Source organism: Pongo abelii, chromosome 13, assembly GCF_028885655.2.
Source record: "Pongo abelii isolate AG06213 chromosome 13, NHGRI_mPonAbe1-v2.0_pri, whole genome shotgun sequence".
NCBI lineage: Eukaryota > Metazoa > Chordata > Mammalia > Primates > Hominidae > Pongo > Pongo abelii.
Window position 1 is genome coordinate 32232392 of NC_071998.2, and position 20682 is coordinate 32253073.

The 20682-nt window shown below is 37.7% G+C and overlaps 2 long non-coding RNA genes across 2 annotated transcripts in view; one reads left to right on the top strand and one right to left on the bottom strand.

Moving 5' to 3' along the window:
- Positions 1–20682, top strand: part of LOC129047817 (uncharacterized) — a 1037663-nt gene that overhangs the window by 615950 nt on the left and 401031 nt on the right. The gene's annotated exons all lie outside the window — the stretch shown is intronic.
- Positions 1–20682, bottom strand: part of LOC103891442 (uncharacterized) — a 100236-nt gene that overhangs the window by 59300 nt on the left and 20254 nt on the right. Inside the window, exon 4 of the long non-coding RNA XR_008509589.2 lies at positions 14440–18714. This is a non-coding gene — a long non-coding RNA (uncharacterized LOC103891442). The remainder of the gene's footprint in view (positions 1–14439; positions 18715–20682) is intronic.

A 20682-nucleotide genomic window follows, 5' to 3' on the forward strand; every position in this document is an offset into this window, starting at 1 on the left:
CTCCTGATATAGAATTAATCCCCATGGCAGTTAAGGACCAATCACATGAGAACAAGTCTATTACATTGGACCTCTTCAATCACGGACATAGCAGCAATTTGTCCTTACTGGAATGGATTCTTATTCTGTATGTGGATTTGCCTTCTCTGTCTCAAATGCCACTACCAGCATTTACTGAATGCTTTGTTACAATCAAGGTATTCCACAAAACACTGCTTTTGAACAATGTACTCATTTAACAACAAAAGAAATAAGATAATGCACTTACACCACTGGAATTCATTCGTTGACTTTATCACATCTAAAACAGTGGCCTAGTGGAAGCAGAGAAGACAGTGTATTGAAGGTTTAGTTATGGCAATACTTGAGTAACCACATGAGATGAAGTATTCTGCTACAAGATGTGGCATACTTTCTCAACTTCTGACTAATGTTTAAATGGTGACATTTTTCCCACTGTCAGAATACACAGGACCTGGAACAAAGGTGTGGAACTGGAAGTGGCTTCTCTCTTTATTTCCCCTAATAACTCAGTAACAATATTTTCGCTTCTTGTCCCCAAAACTTCAGTTTCTGCCTGCACAAAGGACTTAATAACAATGATGCTTTCATCTGGAGACACAACACTTGTTCCACTGAATTGGAAGCTGAGAATTCCACCTGGTCATTGAATTTTTTCTGCCACCAAACTAATAGGCAAAGTAGTGGATTACTATTCTGACTTGAATAATTGATTCTAATTATCTACAAAACAGAGGCATGGAGGAGATGGTCTGGAGGTCAGAGGTTTTCTCAAGACACTTCATGGTAGTGTTATGTCCAGTAATAACATTTAATAGAACATTAAATACAAAAACCCGTTTTAGGCAAGAACACTAACACAATTGTGTATTGTTTAACAACAGGGATGCATTCTGAGAAATTCATTATTAGGTGTTTTTGTCATTGTGTCAGCATCATAGAATGTATTTATACAAACCTAGATGTTATAGCCTACTATACACCTAGGCTATATGGTATAGCCTATTGCTCTTGGGCTACAAACCTATACAGCATACTACTGTACTTAATACTGTAGGCAACTGTAATGCAATGGTAGCAATGGTATGTATTTATGTATCTAATCATAGAAAAGGTACATTAAAATACGGTATTGTAATTTTATGGGACAACCCTCACATATGTGGTCCGTCATGGACAGAAATATCATTATACAGTGCATGACTGTACTTCAGATCTTTCTTGAATGGTGATTTGGGTCACCATATAAAGAACCCCAATACATTGAGGTACTAGTTCAGGGCAAAGGGAACATGGAGTGGGCAGTAGTGGAAGAAATTATGACATGTTACCACTTGAAAAATAGGGATTGTGATGGGAAATAACAGGGTATTTTTCTTGCTTATTTGGTTATGTGCATATTTTTATATCAGCCATTTTCCTACTTTCTCTTTCCCATACTATTACAAGGTTTGTTAAAGATGTTAACAGCAATTAATACTGTAAATTTAATCTTTAAATTAAAGGATATCAAAGAGAAATTATGACTGAGATAAAAAAACAGAACATTATCTAAAGATGAATACATAATAGGCATCATGGAATCTGCATCTCTAATTTTTGAGAATAGGTAGGCATGTTTTTGGTTGATTAAAGCATAATCACACCATGCTGGATAGAATCAGAGTATTGTTTTTATCACTGCAATCTGGAAGCCTACAAACAGCTCCAAAGGTAAATATAAATGCTAAGTGGAAAAGGTGCATTGAAGAAGAAAAGTTGAGAACTATATTTCCCAGAATGTACTTTCCTGTGAAATGCAGATTCTGATCTGTTAACGAGAGGTATCAGAATCAGATTTGGAAGGAAGAAGAGCAACATCTCCAGAAAGGCGAGATAGATGTTTGGGTAGATTTTGAGCGGGTGTGAGGTTCAAAGCAGCTGTATTATATACCCAGAATACACAGAATGACTTCTGTTTTCCTGACTGAAAACTTGACTGATTCAGTGAGAAAATAAAAATCTCCTCCTCCCAATTAAGAATAAAATGCTTATTCTTCATCAGCTTTCCTCCAATCTTAGCTCTGGAGGCATTTTAGTTTGTGATGCTGGAAAGCAGGGTAGTTTCACGGTAGCTCTAAACAATTACTTTGCCCTTAAGCAGCTTTGAAAACAGAACATATACCTTAAGAGAAAATAAAAATATAAAGTACCGTGACCTAAAAGTCAAATGAAGGTAAGAAGGAACTCTGTCCAAAATTTCAGATACATAGCACAGATCTGTCTGTTGCTACAGGATTCTTGCATGCACCTTCTCCACTGCCTGGAAATGTCTCCATGTGGCCGGTTCTTTTGTATACTTCAGGTCTCAGCTTAAATGTTAATTCTTTATATATTGAGCATCCAATCTAAATTTTAAGTTTAGATTTTTAAATTATTTTTCAGAGAACCCAATTTCTTTGTCTTCACTGCATTAATTGCTATTTAAAGTTATTTCTTTATCTCCATATATATGCACTTAGCATCTATCTCCTCTATTATACTGTAAACTCCAAGAGTGCTAAGCCCATGTCTTTCTTTATAAACTGCTTTATAGGCAGTGCCTAGAAAAGAATATGTGTTTAATAAATAGCTGTTGAATGAAAAATTAATGAAAAAGTGATTAGTGAAAGCAGAGACAGTAAGAGATGGGTAGAAACACGTTTTTTAAAGAAAGACATTGGTACTGATCCAGAGATATTTCAATAATGTGAACTAAGATAAGAGTTTGGTTCCTTTGTTTGCTGAGTTGCAAAACAGGAGAATGGTGGCATTCTAAGAGTCACTAAAAGACAGAAGGTGGGAGTTGGGGAAGAAAAATGTCTTAACTTCCCATAAATCCTTAGATTTCTATTAAGTTTCAGTTCCAACTGATTGTATTCATAGTCCTTCATTTTTATATCATAACCATAAAATTAATGTATTTTATATGGCATTTATAAAACAAAACTTCTTAGGAGCCATTAAAATATATATGTCTCATGTAGCTACACATGGAATTTTTTAGCAGCAATTACTGTTCTGCAGAAGATTTTTCAATAGAAATTTTTGCTTAATGAATAAAAAAACCATGGTAAAATGGACAATGTTTTGATAATTTTGAGACATACGGTAAACACTGTGAAAAGACCTCCCTTCTTATTTGAAGCTACACTGATCAATGCATTGACCTCTGTCTGGAACTGCATTAACCTTTTTCTACAGTGAAGAAATTTGAGAGCTCTGCTATTTTCTTTAGAAACTTACACTGAGACACAAAGCATTTTTTGGGGGGCAGGTTGCATTATTTCCAGGCTTGTGCTGAGAAGAGAGAGGCATGTCTACATCTGCATGTAATATATAAAGCTACAGTTTGTGTAACCCAAAATATAATGTGAAAGAAGGACTATTTAAAATATTTAGACCCAAAGCAAATTTCCATGATTTTCACAAATAAGGCTTGTGAATTAATAAGGTGTATCATTGCATTGTTGTAGTAAACTGGATACATTTAATATTTAGAGAAGGAAACTTATACTTTACTTTTTATCCCCCAAATGGACTCTTTCAAGAAAATGCATAAATAATTTGATAGAATCAAATTGAAGAATATGAATATGTAAGTTTTAAAGCCCTCTATAATTACTCAATTCCAGTGTCTTCTCTGTTTAAATCTAGACATTTCTCTTTAAAATAGTGTGATAGTATTTCTGTTACCCAAAAAGCTGAAACGATAATAAAAATCAGTTAAATTAGCTGTTACATATTTGGTTAGCAACATTAAATCTATAGTTTTAAAATTATTTTTATTTTCTTTTGTAGATTAAATTAAGTTACCTTTCTATTACTGTCATTTAAGGAGTTTAAAGTTTCCCTAATTTGCAAGGTAGTTGGATCACCTGAGGTCAGGAGTTTGAGACCAGCCTGGCCAACATGGTGAAACTCTGTCTCTACTAAAAATACAAAAATTAGCTGGACATGGTGGTGCGTGCCTGTAATCCTAGCTACTTGGGAGGCTGAAGCAGGAGAATTGCTTGAACCCAGGAGGCGGAGATTGCGGTGAGTCATGATGACACCACTGCACTCCAGCCTGGGCGACAGAGTGATACCGTCTTAAATAAATAGAATAAAGTTTACAAAATTTGAACAGAGAGCAAAACTGGCAAGATTATATCGGGAAGAAAATAAGGTCATTCGGATCACTACCATACCACTTCTAATTAATTCCTTCCAAAAAAGCCACCTCTATTGTATCTGTCAACTATTGCCAGAAATTTTATGTAACAAGCAAATGCAAAATCTTAGAGTCATTTAACAATAAGAATTCATTTCTCTCACTTGTAATTGTGCTGGGTCTGCTCATGTAGGCTGGATTTGCCTGGGCAGCTTAACTATGGCTGTGGGGCTGACTGCGCTTGCTAAGGCAGCTCTTCTCCAGGTGTGCTCAGTCTGGGGGCCATGATGAAGACAGAGGAAGTTGTTTTCATGGCAGTGACAGGAGCATGAGAAGCGGATTGGAAGTAGGTGAGGCCTCTCAAAAGCTAAACTTGGAACTGGGAAACTGTCCCTATGCCCACATGCCTTTGACCGAAGCAAGTGTGTGGCTGAGATAAAAGGTCAAGGATGTACAAATTGTATTTTTGTGAGGGGACCACAAAGTTGCATGGAAAAGAAAATGAGAAGAGACAATAATAGCTAGCAGCCACAGTGTCCAAGGCAATTTTCCATTAAAATCATGGCTATCCAAGGTTCTTCGGGTACAATGGCAGGAGCAGCAGCAGTGACAAGATGATGTAAGATTCATTGTATAAAAAATAGTTCAAATGTTAAAATTAATAATGGCTTAACCAAAAATTTAGAAATCAGTTAGCAAAATGCCTAAGATAGTGTTAACTATTGTTTGTCAATGGGTGTGTTTCTATTAAATGGAGACCACTGGGCCCAGAAGAAATAATGCTTACTTTTATTCCCTTGGTCAGCCTGAAATGTCTAGTAACCAGCAAAGTCCTGCAAGAGAAATGCTTCATGTTGGACACTAAAATGTATTCAATTGCACAGAAATCTTTAAAGGGCGAGTATGGTTTTTTATTACTTTATTTAAAGGTATTTCTAAGTTATTTTCACCTGTTTATAGCTTATTTGTTTATCCTTTCACAGCTGTATAATCAGATATAAAATGTTTTTAGATATTTTTAATAGTAAGTTAAATCTAATAAAGGTTTTTTAGGATATTACTAATGATGTAGGACTTTCTGTTTGCATTATTTAAGGAAATACACTGACAACAGATTCTCATACTTTTTGCCTCACTAATGGACTCTCCCAAGAAGTGGTGTTCATTTGCCTGAGAGTATAGGTTAGTTTCAACAACTTTTCTCAGTGCATATCACTGAGACATTTGGAATATTCTCTCCTTCTTTTTCTTCTTCCCATGTAGTTGCCAACTATCTCAAATGCAGCGTTATTGTACTACTTGCTTATCAAAGAAGATCATGACAAAGTGACCTGACTTTTGTTGAACCAGCAAAGTAATATACTAATATATTTATTCTCAAAATGTGAAACTCATTTTAAAAGACCAAATTCTGTTTTTTTTTAAAAATTCTTCAGTGAATATTATCTTTAAAAATACATGTGACATTATCTTTAAAAACACATGCAACATAGGGCAGGGTGGGGTGGCTCCTGCCTGTAATCCCAGCACTTTGGGAGGCCAAGGCAGGAGGATCACTTGAGCCCAGGAGTTTGAAACCAGCCTGGGCGACATGGCAAAACCCTGTCTCTATGAAAAATCCAAAAATTCTCCGGGTGTGGTGGCGTGTGCCTGTAGTCTCAGCTAATCAGGAGGCTGAGGCAGAAGGATCACTTGAGCCAGTAGGTCGAGGCTGCAGTGAGCTGTGATTGCACCACTGCACTCCAGCCTGGGTGACAGAGTGAGACCCTGTCTCAAAAGTAAATAAAAAAAAATATAAAAATACATGCAACATAAGAAACTAACAATGAAAGCAACTTATTTATAAGTTTCTAGTATCCAATACAGAATTTTTCATCTCTGAGGAATCTGAGGTTATGTAGCTAAAACCACTAGCTGTCTTTTCAGCTGTGTTATATTCTTAGTACTAATATGACCAGTCTGTGTGTGAGAAACTAAATATATATTCCCACAGAATGCACAAATTCTTCCACATTTTTTTCTGGTAGGAATTCTGGAGCAAAATGCTTGTTCATGAGGTCAGAATTCTGTCTTGCGATTATTAATTTGTTCAGGCAGTCAGTGCTTACATTCAGCCATCCTGCACTGATAAGACCACACCCCCTATTAAAATAGAAAAAGACTGTCCTGAGCCCTTGAGAATCCTGCTTTCCTCTCCATGGTTCCCTCAAGACCCTTCAGTTCTGAGACTGAATGCCAACCCGTGGCATTTCAGTGTCTTCTGGCACCTTTTCCTGTACTAAGATATAAGGGATCTATGCTGATTGTTCAACCCTTATGCCACACCAATTCTATTTATTTATTTTGAAACGGAGTCTCGCTGTCACCCAGCCTGGAGTGCAGTAGCGTGATATTGGCTCACTGCAAGCTCCGCCTCCCGGGTTCACGCCATTCTCCTGCCTCAGCCTCCAAGTGGCTGGGACTACAGGTGCCCACCACCACACCCAGCTAATTTTTTGTATTTTTAGTAGAGACAGGGTTTCACCCATGCCACACCAATTCTTACATGTCTTTAATAGCATATTTGCAGACATGAGGAGAAAATGTTTAGTAATCAATATGGTCTTAAAAAGGAAATAGGAAGAGATAGATTCACTTTCAGGAAGAAGCAAAGTGGAAGTGAGAAAAAGCACAGTGAATATGAGAACTCCCATTGAAGTCAGTGTTCAGTTCACATCCAGGCTCTGTCACCGAGTAGTTGTGTGTTATTGGTAAGAACTTAACCACGCACTGAGCCTCAATTTTCTCATCTTTAAAACCAGCATGAGAATACCCATTTTGCATAGGGTAATATTTAAAACAGGAGGTAATATTTAAAGTATCTGGCCCTATTTTAAACATTTAAGAAATAATACCGTCTATAATTACAGCTTTGCTCAATAAAAAGGAGCAAGTAGAATTAGCATTTCCAGACTTTGTTCACTTCTTTTTAGTTATTGCTCAGAATACAGCTGCTATAATAAGCACTGAGAGCATAGGGGGCTCTGGTTCAGTGCTGAAGAACTTAGCATCCAAGGTTGAACATAAAGAATATCCTATTTATGTCTTCTAACTTTCTACAGGGTGTTGGCACTCTAGTTGTCTGTGGATAAACTTAATATCTTGATTAGTTCTCCTGAGAATGCCTCTGGAAACTGTTATATGAAGTGGAAGGTGGAAGGCTGGCTAATACCTGTGGTGGCTTCAAAATAGTCTGCCGAGGTCTGGTAGCTTGGAATTGTCAGACGTTTGTTACCTTGACAACCACAGACAGCACAAGCCTGGGATTTGAGTGACTTTAGATTCCTTTGCAATTCCTTCTGGGGATGAATGATTTGTATGTCTAATCAATGAATGGCAAAGACATGTTATTTAATAAGATTAATGAAGCTCACATAAAGCATTCTGTACACTAAGTCCCAAAGGGCATGGCTTCCTAAGAAATGTAGTTAACATTCCTTAGAAATGCAGTTAACATTTCTGGAATGTAGGCCCCACGGAGAACCAAAGCCTCCTTTAATGCTAGCTGAAATTCTAGGCAGGGGTTACAATGCTACTTTCAGTTGACTCTGCTATATAGTCTCAGAATATGTCCTCAGCTCTATGAGGAAGAACTTTTTCCCCCATTTTCCTTTTATTGTCTTAATTGCTGATGATCTGGATAACACTGGGATGACTTCTAGACCTAGAACTTCCTTGTAATAAATCAATCCTGACCCTATGATTTACAAGAGTTTAGGAAACAATGAAAATAAGTGTGGGTTGTTTTTTTTTTGGTATTTTTGTTCTGTTTAAAGAAATTCTGGAATATAACTTTTCTTTCTGTAATGTTTTTCACATTTTTCTCTCTTCCTGTCACAGTGTGGCCTCATCTTCTAACCTTGGGTTCACCTTTATTCCTTTCAATAGGACTCTAATGAACACAAATCTCAGCCTATAAACAGAGATCTACTCTCCATATTTATTTATCATAGAAATTGATTTCTTGGATGTTGTATTTATTATTTATTGCTATGTAACACACTACCCCAAAACCTAGCAGTTTAAAACAACTAGGGGTGATTATTTCACACAACTTTTGAGAGTATGGAATCTGGGAGTGTCTTATTGGGTGGTCTGGTTTAGCATCTCTTATGAAGTTACAGTCACACTATCAGTTGGAGCCACAGTCTATAAGACTTGACCAGGACTAGAAGTGCCACTTCTGGGTTCACTCATGAGGTTGTTGGCAGAAGTCAGTTCTTTGTTCCATGGCCCTTTCCATAGGACTGTTTTCTCAATATAGCAGCTGGTTTCCCCTAGAATGAGCTGTGGGAGTGACAGCAAGAAGGTTTTTCTTTATAATCTGACCTTAGAAATGACTATTACTTATGCTTTATTCTGTCCACACAGACCAATCCTGATACAATATAAGAGGCGACTACACAAGAGTGTAAATACGAAAGATAGGTCATGGAGAGGACACATGTATTTTCCCTTCTCAGTTTGCCAAAGTGTGGAAACGTAATTACAATGAATGTAAGGTTTTCCTCAACACTCATTCCTAGAGCTGTGTGTGAATCCTTATGTAGTACCAAGTCTAGGTTTGGCTTTTGTTTTCTTGTTTTGTTTTGTTTTGGAAGAGAGAGGATGTTTAAAAGGGCACGTATATCTGATTTTGGGGATTATTATATAGCCACCTTGAAAACTGATGACAAATTATCATGGACATTGTTAGTACATCTCTCACTTAATTTCCAGCAGGAATGCCATCTTTCATTCCCCCAAAGTATTAAGATACTCATAAGTTCCCCATATTTCAGATGGAGAGTGAGATGGACCCAGGTCTTCACTGTCCAATATGATAGCTACTAGCCTTACATGGCTATTGAGTACTAGCAATGCAGTAGTCAGAATTGAAATGTGCTGTTAAGTGTAAAATACACATCTATTTTAAAGGCTTTGCAAGAAAATAGTAAAATAATTAGTATTTCTGTATTGATTACATATTGAAACAGTGTTTTAGTTATGTTGGATTAAATAAAATGTAGTGTTAAGTTAATGTTAGCTGTTTTGTATTTATTTTTTTAAAAAATCTATTGGAAAAAATACTTAGATAGCTTGCATTGGTGGCTTACATTTCTATTAGACAGTGCTTCTTGAATGGAAAGTAGCAATATAGAGGAAAAGCCTCCCTATCCAATACAGGAGTGTGAAGTGCCCTTCCACAGGTGATATTTGGTGAAAGTGAATAATAAAGATTGACTTCAGGAAAAATCACAGGTAAATATCACAGAGTCTGAGAACAATGGTGTGCATAGCAGAAACTTTCAATAACTTCCCCATATTTCCTCTCATTCATTATTCAGTACACACTGCCTGCTTCCTCCTGAAAACACTCAGACAATTCCTCAAGATTATTCTAATAGCAAGAGGATCTCCAACCCAGGAGGACAGAAGATGAAGGGGCCTGGATATTATTGTCTCAAAGAATAGCCTTTAACTGAAATAAGAGATAACACAAACAAATGGAAAAACATTTTGTGCTCATGGATAGGAATAATCAATATCATGAAAATGGCCATACAGCACAAAGTAATTTATAGATTCAATACTATTCCCATCAAGCTGCCATTGACTTTCTTCACAGAATTGGAAAAAAAACTACTTTAAATTTCATATGGAACCAAAAAAAAGAGCCCCTATAGCCAAGACAATCTTAAGAAAAAAAAGACAAAGCAGGAGGCATCACGCTACCTGACTTCAAACTATACTACAAGGCTACAATAACCTAACCAGCATGGTACTGGTACCAAAACAGATATATAGACCAATGAAACAGAACAGAGGCCTCAGAAATAACACCACACATCTACAACCATCTGATCTTTGACAAACCTGACAAAAACAAGCAATGGGGAAAGGATACCCTATTTAATAAATGGTGTTGGGAAAACTGGCTAGCAATATGCAGAAAACTGAAACCGGGCCCCTTCCTTACACCTTATACAAAAATCAACTCAAGGACCAGATGCGTTGGCTCACACCTATAATCCCAGCACTTTGGGAGGCCGAGGCAGGCAGATCATGAGGTCAAGAGATCGAGACCATCCTGGCTAACACAGTGAAACGCCATCTCTACTAAAAATACAAAGAATTAGCCGGGCATAGTAGCAGGTGCCTGTAGACCCAGCTACTTGGGAGGCTGAAGCAGGAGAATGGCGGGAACCCAGGAAGGAGAGCTTGCAGTGAGCGGAGATCATGCCACTGCACTCCATCCTGGGCGACAGAGGGATACTCCATCTATAAAAAAAAAAAAAAAAAAAAAAAAAAACTCGAGATGGATTAAAGATTTAAACGTAAGACCTAAAACAAAAAACCCTAGAAGAAAACATGGACAATACCATTCAGGACATAGGCATGGGCAAAGGCTTCATTACTAAAACACTAAAAGCAATTTCAACAAAATCCAAAATTGTCAAATGGATCTAATTAAACTAAAGAGCTTCTGCACAGCAAAAGAAACCACCATTAGAGTGAACTGGCAACCTACAGAATGGGAGAAAATTTTTGCAATCTATCCATCTGACAAAGGGCTAATATCCAGAATCTACAAGGAACTTAAACAGATTTACAAGAAAAAAACCAAACAACCCCATCAAAAAGTGGGAGAAGGATATGAACAGACACTTTTCAAAAAAAAAAAAAAAGACATTTATGTGGCCAATAAACATATGAAAGAAAAGCTCATCATCACTGGTTGTTAGAGAAATACAAATCAAAACCACAATGAGATACTATCTCATGCCAGTTAAAATGGCGATTATTAAAAAGTCAGGAAACAACATGCTGGAGAGGATGTGGAGAAATAGGAACATTTTTACACCGTTGGTGGGAGTTTAAATTAGTTCAACCATTGTGGAAGACAGTGTGGTGATTCCTTAAGGATGTAGAACTAGAAATACCATTTGACAAGCAATCCCATTACTGGATATATACCCAAAGGATTATAAATCATTCTATTATAAAGACACATCCACACATATGTTTATTACAGCACTATTCACAATAGCAAAGACTTGGAACCAACCCAAATGTCCATCAATGTTAGACTGGATAAAGAAAATGTGGCACATATACACCATGGAATATTATGCAGCCATAAAAAAGAATGAGTTCACGTGCTTTGCAGGGACATAGATGATGCTGGAAACCATCATTGTCAGCAAACTAACACAGGAATGGAAAACCAAACACTGCATGTTCTCACTCATAAGTGGGAATTGAACAATGAGAACATATGGGCAAAAGGAGGGGAATATCACACAGTGGGGCTTGTTGGGGGGTGGGGGGCAAGAGGAGGGATAGCATTAGGAGAAATATCTAATGTAGATGATGGGTTGATGGGTGCAGCAAACCACCATGGCCCATGTAACAAATCTTCATGTTCTGTACATGTATCCCAGAACTTAAAGTATAATAAAAATGAAAAAAAAAAAAAAAAGGGTAGCCTTTAACCAAAGATAAATAGAAATTGATAAATAAATGTCCTGGTTTCTTTGCCCCTCATGTGGGATTATATGTGTGTTTTGCACTTTTGTCCAGAGGTGTGCAAGATATGGAGTCCCTGCCAAAAATACAGAGTCTGAGTTGCCTGCAGCAGTGACCAGCCGACAAACATATCTTGATTAGGTTTTCTTGTCTTCCTACTCCACTACTGGTAATTTCTAGGACCACTTTCCAGATAAACTTCTTTTACATGATCCTACTTACAGGACCTCCTTCTAGAGAAATCTAATTTAGGACAGAATGCATGAGTGCATATATCTGCAAGCAGGAGTGTGGACACACAAAGACAGAGAAGTAGCCCTATGTATTTCTAGTTAGTATAAGTATTCATGGGTTAACTTAACATAATGATTTGACAACCAAAATTGTTTTCTCTTTGTATCTGCTTTCTTGTCCTCTGGTCCTGCATTTGCGTATCACCATTCTATCCTGGTAATATCTTACCTCCTTCCCTCTAAACAGCATTCTCTGGATGGCTGTGTTCACAAAGCCTTGCAGTAGCCAAATTGGGCCAGGTTCTAGAAATACAGGCCATACGTGACAGCCTAAAAGTTTTCCTTTTGACATTTGTTGAAAGGAAAATCAGTTTTCTTCCTGAGAATAGCATGAGAATGACACTTTACTTTCCAGACTCCTCCTATTGTGACAGGTTGATAAGCACTGTATTTTCATCCTCCTATTTTCTTCATCATAAATAGGTCTCAATTTATAACCCACATGTGCAGTTTCATTGAGAAGCAGGGCAGAAGGCACACTGCCCTATTTTAGCTCAGCAGGGCAAGAGCATTAAGAACAATGAAAGTTCAGAGTTACCTATCACAAATATATCTGAATGATAGCATCAACAAAATCAGAATGAGTTTTTCCAGGAAACAGTGACCTTGTGACATAAAAGCCACGCTACTGAGAGGTGAAGCTGGTTGGGCTTCTGGGTTGGGTGGGGACTTGGAGAACTTTTCTGTATAGCTAAAGGATTGTAAATGCACCAATCAGCGCTCTGTGTCTAGCTAAAGGTTTGTAAATGCACCAATCAGCACTCTGTGTCTAGCTAATCAGGTAGGGGACTTGGAGAACTTTTCTGTATAGCTAAAGGATTGTAAATGCACCAATCAGTGCTCTATGTCTAGCTAAAAGTTTGTAAACGCACCAATCAGCACTCTGTAAAAACAGACCAATCAGCACTCTGTAAAACGGACCAATCAGTACTCTGTAAAATGGACCAATCAGCAGGATGTGGGTGGGGCCAAATAAGGGAATGAAAACAGGCCACTGAGCCAGCAGGGGCAACTTGCTGGGGTCCCCTTCCACACTGTGGAAGCTTTGTTCTTTTGCTCTTCACAATAAATCGTCCTGCCCACTCTTTAGGTCACAATAAATCTTTCTGCCCACTCTTTAGGTCCACACTAACTTTATGAGCTGCAACACTCACCATGAAGCTCTGCAGCTTCACTCTTGAAGCCAGAAAGACCACAAACCCACACGGAGGAACAAACAACTCCAGACGTGCCACCTTTAAGAGCTGTAACACTCATTGTGAAGGTCTGCAGCTTCACTCCTGAAGTCAGCGAGAGCACGAACCCACCGAGAGGAATGAATGACTCTGGACGGGCCACCTTTAAAAGCTGTAACACTCACTGTGAGGGTCTGCAGCTTCACTCCTGAAGTCAGCGAGACCACAAACATTTGAAGGAACAAACTCCGGACACACCGTCTTTAAGAACTGTAACACTCACCACAGGGGTCCGCGGCTTCATTCTTGAAGTCAGTGAGACCAAGAACCCACCGGAAGGAACCAATTCTGGACACACTACCTCAGTGTCTAGGTTGCATTAAAACAAGCACAGTAATAATAACAATAGCAAACAATAGCACCACTTCTCATAAGTAAAGTGCTTTCTGGTTTGTAAAACACTTTCATAGATATCTTCTCCTTTGATTCTTTCAACAGCACTATAAGAGAAGCAACAGTTGTTGTGGATACGCTAGCAAATTATTTGGCATTGCAATCTTACCCATCTGTACTCTCGCACTAGCTAATTTGTATAATCTAGTTTCATGGCTTTAAGGAAACATCCAGGCCTACGGGAATCAATAAAACTGTACAAAAATTATTTGATGCATGAACACTCAATCTTTGCAACATTAATTTCAAATGAGCACTTGGCCAACTCACATGTATTTATTATCTTAGCTCACTCCACCCGAATGTCTATTTTCTTTATCTTTCTCCCACCCACAAATCATCCATACATGATCCACTTGCTTAATTTCTCCATCAATACATTATTCCTTCCTACTAGCCTGGAGTTTGATTTTAACAGCACTCTTGGTAATGGGCCCATTTGGTTTGGTCCCAGGACTGCCTCCTGGGTATTGTCAATAGCTGGCATCCTTTGTGGATGTGGCATAGATTTTTAGTGTGAGCCAAGAACTGATATGCAAATTTCTTTTGTCACTGTGTTGTTTTACCCACTTCTTTGGAAACAGTATTGATAAAGATGCATTGGGAAAGCAGCACTGTCAAAAGATTAAGTTTTATGACAGGAAGTGCTAAATAAATGGTCTGTTAAAAAATTGAGTAAGTAAAAAATATAGAGACATTGATATGTCAAGCAAGGTAGAAATTAGTATATCGTAAAATGATGTCATGCAACCAAGCAGGGAGAGTTCATGAAACTTACCAGAGAATCCAGGAATTGGTCAGTATTTCTAGTGGAAGTGTTTGGTTTATGTTTATGGCGAAGAATTATCCTAGAATGTAAGCTTCGTAAGAGCATGGCTTTGTCCTTGTATCCCACTATGTCACCAGCTCCTAACACAGTGTCTGGTACAAAGAGAGCATGCACACAGTTTTTAAATAAATGGATACCACAATGGTTAAATAAATTTGTCATCTAGTCTATAATAATCTCATTCCTATTATGAAGCCACTGGTATCATAGGGTGCCCTAGAAATAGGCATATTTTAAGGAAGACATTTGAACAGTCCCTTTAAATTTTTTCAAGCTTCCTTTAATGAAGCAAAGAAAAATTCAGTTGCATTTTGTATTTCTCAGGAATGGTCTGGCCACGGGGCACAATGATATTTTTAAATGCAGGGAAAATAATCCACCAGTTTAATCTGCACAATGTTTAACACAAATATCTTCTCCATTAACAATATGGTGCGAGAGAGAGTCTGGGGGTCATTAGAGGACCTGAAAACACCCTGCAATGTGTTCGTACAAGATTAGCCCTTCATCGAAAAGATGTATTCATTCTCGATATGGCCTTATGTCAGGGTTGCTGGCCTTAATGTGTGGAACTTTTCCAGTTCATCAAGGCTAACGTGCCCAGAGCTATTTTCTAGGTTTGAAATAAAAGAGCAAGCTGTGGTAAGCTGGAAACCTTTGTTACTATTTGTATTCCTCTCTTCTCTCCATTTCCTGCTCTCTCTTTTTTAATCCACCTGCTTTTTCCTTTGCTTGGTAAACAGAGTTGCCCATCTGACAAATTGTGAAAATATCCCCTCAACCCCTCACTCACACATTTGGCCTTGGTTTTAATACCAAAGAGTTTCAAATACCAAAACATAGGCAGCCATTCTTCTTGGCTGCTTATAGGCTCAATTCAGCTATTTCCTCAACGATCTGAAGGAACCCTTCCTGTCCTGTCCTATCTCTTTCTGGTCTTGAATTTATTTTCCTATCAATCTAAATCTCTGCCTTTTGTGATAAAAATCTGTGTTTAAATTGAACATTTTTACAGATTTTTGGTTTAGATTTGACGCTGTATGTTTTATAAGTGAGCTTGAAGAGAAAGGCAAGGAAATCCTGTATATCCAAGGTATCTAGTTAGCATGAGATATGTTATGCTACAAAGGCAAGTCACACAAACATCTGAAAACATAAAGGTTTAGCTCATGCTACATGCCCATTCCTGGTTGGAAGGAAGTCCTGCCCACCATAGTCACTCAGAGTTCTGGGCCAAGAAATCAGCTACCACCTCAAATATTGCTGGCCATAGTACAAGGGAAAGCTAGAACTCTAGGGAAAGACTTCTCACATTTTAAGTTGCATGAGTTCACCTGGGGATCTTATGAAAATGTTGATTCTGATTCAGTACATCTGGGCAGACCCTGAAAAATCTACATTTCTAAGAAGAGTTCAAGTGATGGTGCTGCTGCTGCACTGCCTAGTGTATGTTCAGTAGCTCAGGCCTAACTAAACTAGCAATTAAGTGTTCTGCCCCAGAAGTACAATTTCATTAGACACACTGCTCCTCTCAACAACAAGTACAGCTGGGTATCCAATCAGATACCCAGAAGACAGAACTGAAAATATTTGATGAACATCCAGAAACATTAACATGGCTATTTATATAGCACAGAAGCAAAATAAATACTTCTTAAATCATTTTTAAGCTAAACTGATCAATGTGTTAAAATGTTAATAAAAACAAATTGGGCAGAGATTCTCAATCCCAGGCTATATATCAGAATCAATAGTGGGGATGTTTTTAATCACAGACACCTGACACTGTAGAGTGGCTATGTGCTAGGGTTTGAATATATTTTTCTTTTTTTTTTAACTCCTTAGGCAATTCTTTAGCCGGGATTTAAAAAGCACTGACGTAGGAATTCCTAAGCATTTTATTGAAGGTGTAAAAGTACAATTTAAAGAATGCACTTGTAGGAGTGAAAGAAAATTCTCTTCTACCCCCTGAAAGTTAGATTTCTGGAATAAACTTGACAGTAGACAGATTAAGAGGTAAAAAGGCAAACAAATTCATTATGTCAACATGCATGGGCATCCCATAAAATGTGAGACTCGAAGAAAGACTCGATGATTAAAGATTTTATACCTTTATGTCCTCAAATGACTGAAGTTTTATATCATAGAGAAAGAATAGGGTCTGGGGGCTTTTCAGGGGGAGATGGTGACAAGCCATGGGAGGGTCAGGGGAGAAAGTGCACTGGGAACAAAGGCTGTCTTACTATGCAGATAAAGTTTCTCAGAAGCAGCCCTCAGAGGAATTGATGGTAGCTGTGGTTAAAGTCTCTCAGTGGAGGTGTCAGACTTGTAGCCTCCTTTCCTGATTTAATCTTCCCTGACTGACAATTGTACGTCTTCTGGAGGAACTTACCTTAGTTAAGGGTAGATCAGAGAAAGCCCTTTCCCTGCCTTTGCTGCTCTTCAGCTGCTCTGTTTGAAGTCCGAAGTGACAAATTTGGAGGTATTCTTTTCTGAACACCAATATATTTGATTATCAATGCCCTCTACCACAAATTTATGAAATATATAAGTAGATGTATTTTAATTGAAATTTAGTATAAATTTACACCTGTGACAGAAAATATTTTTAATTTGTTTCCATTTATAAAAATTTATTTTTTTATCTTTTTAAAATTACTGTAAAAGCCCAAGGGAAGGCCTTCCATTTAAGAAGTCAACTATATCACATTATTCACGTTGCTCAAATATAAAAGTGCTTAACTACATAACTACTAAATGTTGATTTATTCAAGATTGTGAGATAATTGACAAAAAGGTAGTCAAGGTAAATTGGAAGGCAGAAAAAAAAAATGAAGAAAAGAAAGAAGCATAGGAGTGAAGGGGGAAGACTTCTCCTTTGTAGTCTGAAGATTTGCTGAAAATAAACTGACAAAAGTCACATTAATGGGAGAAAAAGGCATACTAATTTATTTTATTATGCGTGGGTAAAAAAAAAAAAAAATCACAGTAGAATGATTATCCAAAACCAAATGAAGTGCATAAGCTTTTAAAACCTTCTTCACAGCAGAAGGGAGATTAGGAAATCTAGAGTAAACAATGTTAGGGGAAATGAATAGGCCCAACGCTCAGACAATGGTTCCTAACCAATGGTTAGTTTCTTTGGAAACTGAATGGGTCTAGGGGAATAGGCAGTGGCTCCTGATGAAATAAATTTGTCCATGTGTAGTTACATTCCCCACTCCCTACAATATGAGTTTACTTAATGAAAACTCAGGGAAGGGACAGAAGGTAATTGTTTTCTTTTTGGGTGTGCCCAGTCCCTCTGCAGATAGGGGAAAAGCCTCTCCTAGCACCTGCTGATCTCCAAGGGCCTTCATTTCAAAATACGTAAGCATACTAAGGTGCCACATTTTGGGGTGACATTCTGCGATCTCCTTCAGAAAGAAAAGAGGGAAGAAGCTGACATATTGCCCAGAACCAGAGCAGTAGAGGGTAGCCCTTGAGCACAGCCACGGGAATGAGCTAATGCAAATTCAATTCCAGATTCAAATGTAATAACTATGAATATTGCTAAAGTGACTTCTCCTTGTGCAAGTTACTTAGCTTCTCTAAAACTCAGGTTTCTCACTTTTAAAATGGAGAACATTGCTATCTCTCTAGATCCTAGGTCAGCTAAATGAAAAAAGTTATGCAAATTTCTTAGCACAGAGGCTAACATGTTATCCATGAAAAAAGGCAGTTACCATTATTTTATTTGTTGACTTGATAGAAGGGAGCTGCCTACAACATGACTCTGACAACACTGTTAGTAAAACATGCCAATCCTATTTCCTTGGGAGCCATCCAGTACATATAGAGAATTTATATCCTCCTTAATAACCTTTGTCACTGAACTGTGGTAATGTTTGGGGTTAAGAGTTGTTATTAACATGCACATAATTAATGAAGTGTAAACTAGATTTGTTAGACTGCCCCAGTGAATTAATTTGGATAAAGGCAACATAAGGATAAATAAAAAGGGCACAAAAGAGGAAAAGGATGTCACAATTAGGTCTACTTCATCTCTGTAACACAATGGTTAGGAAAATAGACTCTTGAATCTCACAGAGACCTGTCACTTCCAGCTAGGTCATTAGGGTCAAGTTTCTTACCTTTTCTAAGTAAGGATTTCTTCTTCTGTAAAGAAGGCGAGAAAATATAACTACCAAAGGAGTGTTATATTGTTGTTATTCCAAATATGAACTGAGGAAAAAAGAGAGACAGACTTTCTATACGGGATCCCACAGGTTTTGTGCTACATTGTGACCAAGAAGGCCTTAATGGTCCCCTCAGCTTCACTAAACATTAAATAGGTCTCTTCTTGATATTAGGGGGCCCTGACATCCTAATTTACCTTATCCAATTTTTTTTTATTTATTTTTGAGATGGAGTCTTGCTCTGTCACCCAGACTGGAGTTCAGTGGCGCGGTCTTGGCTAACTGCCACCTCCACCTCCAGAGTAGCTGGGATTACAGGCTCCTGCCACCACGCCCACCTAATTTTGTATTTTTAGTAGAATTGGGGTTTCATCATGTTGGCCAGGCTGGACTAGAACTCCTGACCTCAAGTGATCTACCTGCCACAGCCTCCCAAAGTGCTGGGATTACAGGAGTGAGCCACTGCTCCCTGCCTACCTCAGACAATTTTTTATTGTAAATAATTTCCTGACTTTTTGAGATGTAAATCTTCTCCCAACCTCTTTCCAGTTTTACAATCCAGGCATTTCTTCTTCAAGGACCTGGGAACTATTCCTTTGAAATGTAATCATCAAAGAAGATAGGGCTCCTATCTCCCAGTCTAGGTGGGAGGCTAGGAACCTAACTTCCATAAGCACAGTGGACCACATCAGCCTATAGTTCTCTGGTTCTTTTTCATTAGCTCATCCCAGTGCTTAAAAACTCTCCTGCCTTTTGTTTCATTGGGATTGAGTTCAATCTCTCTTCCCTGCTGCAGTCGTCTTGAATAAAGTCTTCTTGTTTAACTCTGTCCAGTGCAATTTTTCTTTTACACTTATAGCCTCTTCAAATCAAAGACCATCAACACTTTTCTATACTTAATCTTGATTCTTTAGGCTCAATTGTAAATTAAAGTAAGAGAGTAGATTTAACATTAAGGTTTAGGCTGGGGGTGGTAGCTTGCACCTGTAATACCACTAGTTTGGGAGGCAAAGGCAGGCAGATCATTGGAGCAAAGGAGTTTGAGGCCAGCCTGGGCAACATAGCAAGACCCTGTCTCCATAAAAAATTCAAAAATTAGCTGGGTGTGGTGGCATGTGCCTATAGTCCCACCTACTTGAGAAGCTGAAGTGGGAGAATCACTTGAGCCTGGAAGGTGGAGGTTGCAGTCAGCTGAGATCGTGCCATTGCACTCCAGCCTGGGTGACAGAGCAAGACCCTCTCTCAAAAAAAAAAAAAAAAAGAAGAAGAAGAAAGAAATTAAGGTTTAGACATTTTCCATTTATCATGGCTTAAATAGGCATCTGAAAATCATGTTAACTCCACAGTAGCTAGAAGTTACCTGTAGTCCATCATTTATCTATAAATATTAAACTGAGATTTGCCAAATTTAAATTGGAGGAAAACTAGAATAGGAGGTCATAATCTTCATGTACTGTCTATCTTCTTATTCTTTGTAGGAGAAATGCCGAGTTCTCAACTCATTTTATTAATATGCATTGAAAATATTAGAAATATAAGGCTAAATAATGAAATATGCATGTGAAAACATTAACCCTTTTTAATTTTCATTGATTAGCATTTCATACATTAAATAAGGCTAATCAGGTGCTCTAAAATTAAATAACTCTTATTTATTACAATTAACCCAACATTAAGAAATTTTAACCTAATATACTTCTTGTCCTTTTGTAAAATTATAGTAACTAACAGAAAAGATTAAGCTTCTCTACATATTCTTACACTAATTTAACTAATATTTCCAGTTCTCAATTATTACATTGGTGGAAGAAGAAAATGTGAAATATTCTTATATATCCTGTCCCCAGAATTTCTTTCTACTATAACCTCTGTAACATAACACCTATGCACCCCCCCAAAAAAAGAAAAAAAATGCAACAGTTGATAGGATAGTTTGAACATTGTTATAATTTCCAAGAAAATTTAATATTAGATTCAGCACTTTGATCAAGGTCTCTTTACTAAATAAAAAAAG